The sequence below is a fragment of the Branchiostoma floridae genome, chromosome 4, assembly GCF_000003815.2.
Source record: "Branchiostoma floridae strain S238N-H82 chromosome 4, Bfl_VNyyK, whole genome shotgun sequence".
NCBI lineage: Eukaryota > Metazoa > Chordata > Leptocardii > Amphioxiformes > Branchiostomatidae > Branchiostoma > Branchiostoma floridae.
In genome coordinates this window covers 11913847-11923057 of record NC_049982.1, presented here as the reverse complement: position 1 = coordinate 11923057, position 9211 = coordinate 11913847, and the positions used below count along the sequence as shown (strand labels likewise).

The 9211-nt window shown below is 40.6% G+C and overlaps 1 protein-coding gene across 5 annotated transcripts in view; it reads right to left on the bottom strand.

The window, feature by feature from the left end:
* LOC118414726 (alpha-adducin-like) overlaps positions 1–8885 on the bottom strand; it is a 39480-nt gene extending 30595 nt beyond the window's left edge. For 3 of the 5 annotated variants that reach the window (XM_035818927.1, XM_035818930.1, XM_035818931.1), the window contains exon 1: positions 6032–6186. The gene's annotated coding sequence lies outside the window, so the exon portion shown is untranslated. Of the gene's footprint in view, positions 1–6031; positions 6187–8864 lie in introns of those variants that run through there. The other 2 variants (XM_035818929.1, XM_035818928.1) reach the window with 2 other exon arrangements.
* Positions 8886–9211: the final 326 nt, after the last annotated feature.

The window sequence follows — 9211 nt, the reverse complement described above, 5'->3', positions numbered from 1 at the left end:
AACTACACCCCAGGATTACCACTGCTCAGCCCCATGGAGTTGGCATACAAACTAACTTGCCTGAAATAACTTGTTCCCGCTTGTTGTGCTCTTCTTCCACGCAGTCAATTCCTGAATGTTACACCACTTTCAAGTTCAACACTTATGAATGTTGTATATAATTATCTTTAATAACAGGAAGCATGTTTGTTAGCATTTTACTCTGGACAATGACAAGGAAGTAGCCTAAGGAAGCCTGACCCACAATTGAGCAGCATGGTCCATTGGAATGAATGGGGCCCTTTTCTGGCAGGAAATTTTGAATGTAGATTTATACAAGAGACAATTGAACAGAACTGTGGAGACCCTGTCACTGTGCAGTTGATTTTCGCACACTGAACAGGCATTCATAGTTGTGCTCATTACTCACAGCAGGAGGATATGGGAAAGAGAAAATACACTGAGGTTAAATGGTGAACAACGCGGCAATCAAATTTAAATGACAGAGCCATTTGAAAGAAAGAGTCTGCCCATTACTTTTTAAAAAGAAACGCATTTGCAATGAAGAGTAGTAATTCTTATTTATGTTGAAGTCAGTTGATTCATTTTGATGGAAAACCTTGTTGTAACTTCCTGCATAGCAATGTTGTCGACCGTGGCTGCTTCTTACATTAGTATGGTACAGTACACAACAAGCATCCCGCTACTCTCACCCATGTGATTCTACCATAACAACTGCAAAAGTCATTACATTGCTAGAGACTGAAATAGGGTTGCAGAAGACATTGGTAGCATTACTCAGAAAATGTTTGGCTCCCCAAACTTGCTTGGTTTCCCAGTAATCCTGTAATCTGTCACAAAGGCTGCACAAACAATCTGCCCCCCCTCCCATTATACAAGAAAAAGTACATAGTACCTAATCTGCATAGGAAAAACATTCAGCATGATCCATATTCAAAATTAAGGAGAAAAATAATCCTGAACCAGTCTACTTTGTTACAAAATCAGTGAGAAATTTATCTAACCTCAAATTCTACCGAAGTGCAAAACGGCATTTTCCAATGAAGGTTATAATCCTTCCTTGAGCATGTGTCCATACAGTACATGTTTTTATCACATACAGAAGTACGAGTGACAACTGATATCTAGTTAACACACTTTGGAGAGGTGGCACTGGTAGAATCTGGTAGACATGATAATATATTGCCTTGGAGATAGGTAAATGCACAATCAACATTTGGCCTTTGCTTTATTTGTCCTAAATTCCAGTGAAAGACCTGATCAATCTGATAGACAAAGGTAATGATTGTAAATATAGAACCAAAAGTTAGGGACAATAGGATGTGGTCCAAATGAGGAATTCCCATCACAACTGGGCACCGCCCTCCCCACCCATCCTTCCTGCCAAAGGTTATCTGTGGCTGTGATCTTGGGACACAGCTGCTTGGAGCTGCTTTGTTATCCACAGCCAACTGGCACACTTCTACCATGCCACCTCAATCTGAAATACCAATACAACCAGATGCTCCCATTTCCTAAATTGACTCACAACTGGAATATTTAAAAACTTCAAAATTTTGTTTTGAACTCAGTGCTACTATCAAACCTGCAGAAAATAGAGAGCCAATATCTCGAGACAATTAAGTGGTGCGAAGTAAAACAAAATCTGAAAGAAATATACTGAACGTTCACTGAAAATGTACTATTATTACATTTCTTATGTGTAACACTAATGTCAATGTCTCCCTTTAATAGATAAAATCTTCATAAATAGTCTCTGGTGAATGATAATTGATCCATATGAAAAAAAGACCTCAAGGTGGATGACAGAGACAAATTGGAAATGTTTCCATACTTATTAACCCAGCACTAATGAAATGTAAGTACCGTTTGTCCACCACCTATTTAGCAGGTTGGCCTACAGACATAACCATGACCCTATGAAATTGGTGCAAGATCCATGCTGTGAAGAATTATTCTCAAATAGCCCCAGCTGCCTGGTCTTTACCTCATATGTTTACACTTACCTGGCTATATAGAACTTACAATGCCACTTTTGAAATGGAATGAACATGACTTACAAGTATGTTATAAAATGAAATTGTAGTGTTAGATTTCTACCAATCATTGAGACTTTGCCTTTTTCAATTTAATTCTTCTTTTTCAAAAAGGCCCAACTGCTGCCTGCAGCTAGTATGATGCCCTCCCCTCCCCAACCCAACCCAGGTCATCGGACTGATTGATCTGCTCATTTCTTGGTCCTAATCATTCCCAGCATGCAATGCCACCTGCATTAGCAATCAATATGTCAACATCTAACAGGTAGAAGCAAATACTGAAATAGGAAGGCCCTCCCATTGCAAGGCATGGGCATGGTGACAAAACTACACATACAACGTACAAATATATTCCCACAGACTTTTGTTTTGAAATTTTAATTTATATGAATTTCAATACTACTGGTAATATATCTTAGACAAATTGGATATAATTTTGCTGCATACAGCATTTAGTTCATATCAGTAAGAACCATGGGTTTAACAGAACAACTAAGTCCTTACAACTAAAAAACTTTTACTGTTATACTGATAAGTATGCAATTCGCTCAGCAGAAATCTGTTGTCATTACACCGAATAATTAGCAACAAAGCATAAGAGTAAAATCATATGTTTATTACACTGTAGCACCTTCACACTACAGTCAGCTTGTCTAAAAGAAGAAGGAAATAGCCAACCTTAGTTGTTCTACAAAAATCAAAGTTAAAACACTACCTAGTAGTTTTGATTTCTACATATCAGAGCAACTTGGTTTGTGTCTTGGACCTTATGTTTATAAAAAGCATCCTCAATGTAAACAGATACTTTATCTTTCTAATCTTATCATGGTCTCACATTCCATTGGTCTTGCTTCTCTTTCTTTATCCCTTCTTTTATCTCCTTATATTGTTTGTCAATCATTATAACACAAAGTGCATTTGTAATAAATTCCATCTTATGATCTATACAAATAAGAAATATTTTCCGCAAGATAAAAGAAAGTGCCATCATGGTGATCAGATTTAAAAGAAACCATTCATCTCCATAAACAACCTCATTACAAGACCACGAAAACAACTCTTAAACCACAGTTTGTGTTGTTTGTAGCAATTAAAATAAACAACTGTGGGTACACACTCATAAAACTAAACATATCTATAATACATATATATCAATTAAGTATTTGCTGACGTTTTAAAGAAATGAGAAACATTTAAGTATATCAGTAACAGTGCAACATGTGATGTAGGTACATAGATCTATCTACTAGTCACAATCATATGCAACATTTCATGTAACGCTGGAATTCCTGCAACACAAAGCAAGAAAGCAAGGTCCAGTCAGCCAGTCACGGAACCACAACATACCTGCAATAGGAATCCTGTTTTTGTTTATTTTCATAGATTCCAAAGCAAGACCTATACGGACAAAGTTGCAACTAATTTCATACTACATGTGTTACCAATTCAAAGTCACCAAGATGGTTTTCAGACAACATTGTAATTCACAGACATTAATCTTAAAGTTTCCTACAAAGATACAACACTCTATAGGTACATAATAATCACATTATTTTGAAGATTATACACAAAAATTTTGTTTTATTGCCAAAATCAGTCTCTCGAGCCAAATTACTGAACCTCCCAAGACCATGGTGCTTAAAAGGCAAAGGTATAAATAAATATGAATTTTGAGCATACATAATAATTACACTATGTAATGACATAACGACATCTTCTATAGGTCTCAAGAGAAGTCATTACATAGAACCGAATACAGCTTATGAAAATGCTATGACTATATGCAATGTTATTCAAATTCTGCTAATCCGTTCTACTATTCAGGTACCCATGACAATTCTCTATGTTTATTTACAACACAACGAAATAAGAACTGAGATTCATGATGTACCTGTGCTAACAAAAGACCCCTTGTTGACTATCCAGGTTCTGGAAGCATGACAAGATCTCAGGGCGACTTTGAAACTTATTGCCAAAGTTAACACTTGGCAAACCGTTTGGCGGAGACAGAAGCTAAGTGTACATGACATCTCGGTGGTCCCTAGGGTCGAGCGTGGAGCGTAGGTGACTCTGTGACTCCCTTGCCAGCCTGGACCAGCTTGGGACTGATGATGTCATGTCTACAACTGCCTGATCTTCACTACTACATCAATCCACATATATTGAAGGGAAACAGTTCTAACAACAACCTTTGTCAAAAAGAGCTTCAAAAAACAATTATCATACACTGCATGGTTTTAAAAAATCACCTGAGCTTATTTGTTTCATAGTGACCTCAAGGTCCCATTTGAACAAAACACTTTCACAAATTTTACCAGATTGCTACCTTTTGCCTGTCTGCCTTTGCTCAACTTGACATGATTCTTCTATAAGAAAAGCCAATCCTGAGCTTTAGCTGGATAGCTGCCAATGATCATGACATTGGGGGCAACAAAAATGTACCAACACCTTTGAAATATTGATGCCAAGGGCAGGGCTAATTCTGAACCTGTCCATCTCTTTCTTGGGAAAACCCACCAGCAACTTGTATCCATTAGTCTAGCTGTAACAGTAATAAGGCTTACTTCGATAAAGTACTATTCTATGCTTCCTATTGATTTAGGAATCAATACAAGGTTGTGATAATACCTACAAATCAACAGTTCAACTTGCAGACTGTAAGAGTTAACGCAGATAAAACAATACCGGCCATTATTGATTGCTGGAAAATACATGTACTAAGGTAGGTCTGTTACTGTTAGGGGTGCATCGCTGTAAATTATTGTTCACCCATCAAATAATCACATATCTGCAAACCCAGGCAACTTTGTACCACCCCCTGTACAAGATAGCATGTTGACCCATTAAAAGCCCACAACTCTTTTTACATTTCTGTGTGACTATACATAGACATATCAGTTAGGGAGGCATACTTTCCTGGCATACATGCAGTTGCAGGGTAAAAGTTAAAATACTATGTTGACACAGTGTCAAATAAATTGTTAACATTAGCACCAATGTTGCAGATCAAAATGGCCACTCATGACCACCTTTGGTCATGCAAAACTGCAAAAGGTTAACTGCAATCAGCTGTTCGTGCTACATATTTCACTCGTGGTTAGCAAGTTACATTTTCGTTGCGTCCCTGTCCATTCCCGATGGTTATGGTGTAAAGTGACGGTACAAGCACGTTTGCCCCCCTCCCCCTTCCTTTTCAATGAAGGGGTGCTGGCGGAGGGGTGGGGCTGCAAAACACTTTCACTGCTAAGAAACGACCTTCAATTTTTGTCTGGCAAGCCTTCAAAAGCACCATAGAACCTTTAGAATAGCAGGAACGGCTACTAGCTTCGCTGAGATGGCATAGCACAAAGTTCGTGCAATGAAAATGTCACTTTTCCAGCGAAAAATCCCTCCCACCCCGCCGACTAAAGCGTACATTTTAGTTGGGACCGTTACTTCTGTGCCAGCCTGTCTCGCCTGGGGACAAATTAGCGACTGTTTCTCTCTACCCAACCAACAAGTATATCCATCGGTTCTTCGCCCATCGATTGTCAGATTCACCCCTTTTAGATTCCTGTACATACAGATATCTTTTACTAATGGCAGGTTAACCGATTGGTGGGCGTTTTACTCCCCAGATTTTGCACGGAGATATTTTTACCGCCCGCCATTTGCACCGCTATGCTACAAACATGGCGACCCAATCATCCACATAGCTGGCGCGCTTGTCCGCTTGTACCCCAACATTTAGCTCCTGAGCGAGAAATTTCGTCTTCGTGTGCCAGACTTTTCCTCAGAATATCATGAGCATAATATGTGCTAGCGATCTACGATATTCTAGAGAGGTAGGGTTAGGAGTAAGGAAGGCGTTAGCCCGATAAGTGGCCCAAGCTCTGCGGCCGGCGGGAACGTGCCCAGATGATGTCATGTTCATAGGCGAAAGCCCATCCTGGACTGCCTGTCGCCATTTTTCGTTCATAGATCTGCGATCGGGAGATGAAAACGTATGTACTTACCTACTCGGGTCGGTTCTGTTCCCAAAAATCCTCCTGAAAGGCCGAAAATCCCGACTTTCTGCACCTACACGATGCACCAGCACAACACACACACGGACACGGAACATGCACGGAAGTGGGGCGCGCGCTTATGAATATTCATGAGCTATTCTTTTGCACGGAGGCACCCCTCGTAGGAGACCCCGGACAATCCTGCCTAGACCAAAGCAAGCAAATCATATGGATGACATCCATGTGCGCATTTCATTTCATTTCATTTTTATTTCCACCTAATCGAAAATAACGACAAGAAATTTATTTCCCTCCGATGGTTGTCCACAGGACAACAAAAATCTTAAAACTGGGAAGATACGTCGTATATGGCAAACACCGGTGCACTTGATTTATAGTACAAGCTCCTCAAGGACGTTAGTAGTGAGATAAAGTCGCATTATAATAAGCGCTAACCATCATCGAATGCAACGTTAACTAACGTTAGCTGTAGAAACAAAGCTGCAGTTCGGTGACGTAAATTATTTTTAGAAGGAATGCGATAGCTTTGAGTGTAATTGTATCGATAACGCTTTGCTGCCACACTAGCTTTACGTTCAACACAAAAATAAAAGAATTGTTGGCTGTTAACATTGCCAGGTTAAGTCGTGCTTCAATGATTTGTTACAACCAATAAATAATTTGTTGCAACATTTATGGTCTCTAGCTTGTATCTAACGTTAGGCATCTTGTCTTTGCACATCTTGTGTTGGAATCTGAGAAATTTATTTGCTGTGGCCTACACCTCTAAGTGCAGCACAAGCGAGCATCCAGAATATAAATCGCGAAATCGAAGGAACTAGAAGAACTAGAGACTGCATCTGTGATAGTTTGCGGTCATAAGTTTATGATTATTAATTTTCTGCTTGAAAGTGAACATGTATGGTCAAAAGTATTTTGCATCAAACAGGTACAAAACTGAGGATCAATGAAACCATGTAACATTAGTAACATCAACTCTCATAATTCCACCGTGTGCCATAATACCGGCACATTAAAAAAAAAACAGTTATAGGGGCCATCGCAAGATTTTCTTGAACACCGAAACATCTGAAGTTATATTTACTTAAGGATTACTGATGCTGTATTTTGGTAGCATGAGTATCATCGTCCGTAGTAACCGCTTGCTCACGACTTTCGCTTGCTAACCACGGTTAGTCGTGAGCCAGCGGTTACTACGGAGGATGATACTCAGGCTAGTATAGTGGTACATCACTTTAGATTCATGTGGCAGTATTATGGCACCTGGTGGAATTATGAGAGTTAATGTTGCTACTTACACTGAATATTTGCCATGTCATTTTCCGCAAAGTGAACGACTGGTTTTCGCGCGATTGATCAAAGGCCAATGTGTCATATATGATTTGTCATCAGTCGCTGTTACATTGGTGGGTTTGCCCCAGACTCTGGGTTTGCCCTTAGTGCCGCCAGGCGGCGCTAGTGCTTGTAATGACTATTGAAGGTCATAAAATTTTGATGTCCTGGTCTATGATAAGGAAACTGAGGTGTATAGTTTACACACGTCTCGTATCATATTTTTTTGTATCAAGGACGTTATATAACGTTATATAACGTCCTTGTTTGTAGTCCCGTTTTGTGCAATACCGCTAGTTCAAGAGGGACAACTGGTGATGCAGCTTTACAATACAAATAATGGTCAGAAAAGCCCGGGATGAAATGGACATCTGCTTAGGGATTACAGGAGAAAGGGTGTGTTATAAACACCATACCGATTATCTCATGTATTCTTGACACCTCACTGCAGGTACAGTGGAGCATGCAGAGCTTAGATTCAAATCTTTGCGCGCGACTACGATGTCGTTAACGCAGGTAAACAAATCTAGCGGACTCGAGAGGTGAACAAATACATCGTTTGCTTTTCGGCTTTGGCTTGAAATTAGTCCCACTGTCGATCTAAGAGATGAACCGGGTAAGATCTCACGATTCACATGACAATAACCCCCCCTCCCTAAATGACGGAGGATGATTTTTTTTTTGCATACCCGGTAAACCGCCTTAAGGCGTAACACACCAGGTTTGTGCTGAACAGCACAAGCTGCATATCCGAAAAGATTTATTTGATCCGCTCACACCGGGAAGGTCCCCAACTCTTTTCGATAAGTGTGGTGGGTTCTTTAACGTGCTTGAGGTGTGGCTCTCCTCAAACACGGGACCTCAATTTAACGTCCTATCCGAAGGGACGGCCCTAACCGAAGCTAGATACTCATTTTCACCTGAGTAAAGTGAGGAAAGTCGTGTAAAGTGCCTTTCCTAAGGGCACAAGATCGGTGGCACATTCGAACCAAGAACCACTGGGTTGTGAATCGAACACCCTGCCGATTGCGCCACACGACCCCCGATAACGTTATAAATCCATCTATTCTTCCTCCGTCACTTGGAAAAGGTGAGCAAAAAAGAGCAAACAGTGAAGAAAGGCCTTCACAATGATTGAACTTCGCCTTGCAATTGCCCTTCCCATTACGTCAACGCTGTTGTGCAAATAAATTCCAGCCCCATGTCCCGAGGTGTTTGCACGCTGCGGTTTGGATAAACGTTAATGCCATGGTACAATGCCATCTGTTACAAATAGCTCTTACAAAACGATTAAGACCTAGCGTTGAGAATATGACAAGCTGGCCTGAGAGTAAACATTGTCCGTATAGCTGTAGATACGAAAACGCCTTGTATAATGAAGAAATATACTATCATACCAACAGGTGTGCAAAGGGAGTGGGGGGAGACACATAAGAAGTATAAGCCAGCAGCCAAGGTCTCAACACATCGGAAGAAAACAAAGCCTTACATTCCAAGGGCTAAAGTCGATCCTCATGTTCGCCCAACACCGCCCACAGCCTGACAGATCATGGCAAACAACTCATTCCGTCACCATGAGAACCAAGTACAAATTGTCGTCTGTTATTACGTGCCGGGTAAATGACGCCCACTTAGAAGTCAGCCCTGACATAAACGCTTTTTCTAATCACTTCCGCTGGACAGTTTAACATTCTTGGCTCAGAGTACACTTGGTAGTCTCGGTATTTAGCCTTCCATGGCCAGGACTTCTATGGAATAAAGCGCGCGCACAGTACAGCTTGTGCTCATGTAGAAAGCCGGCATTCCAGACTATCGAAATTAGGTGACCTACGGCTC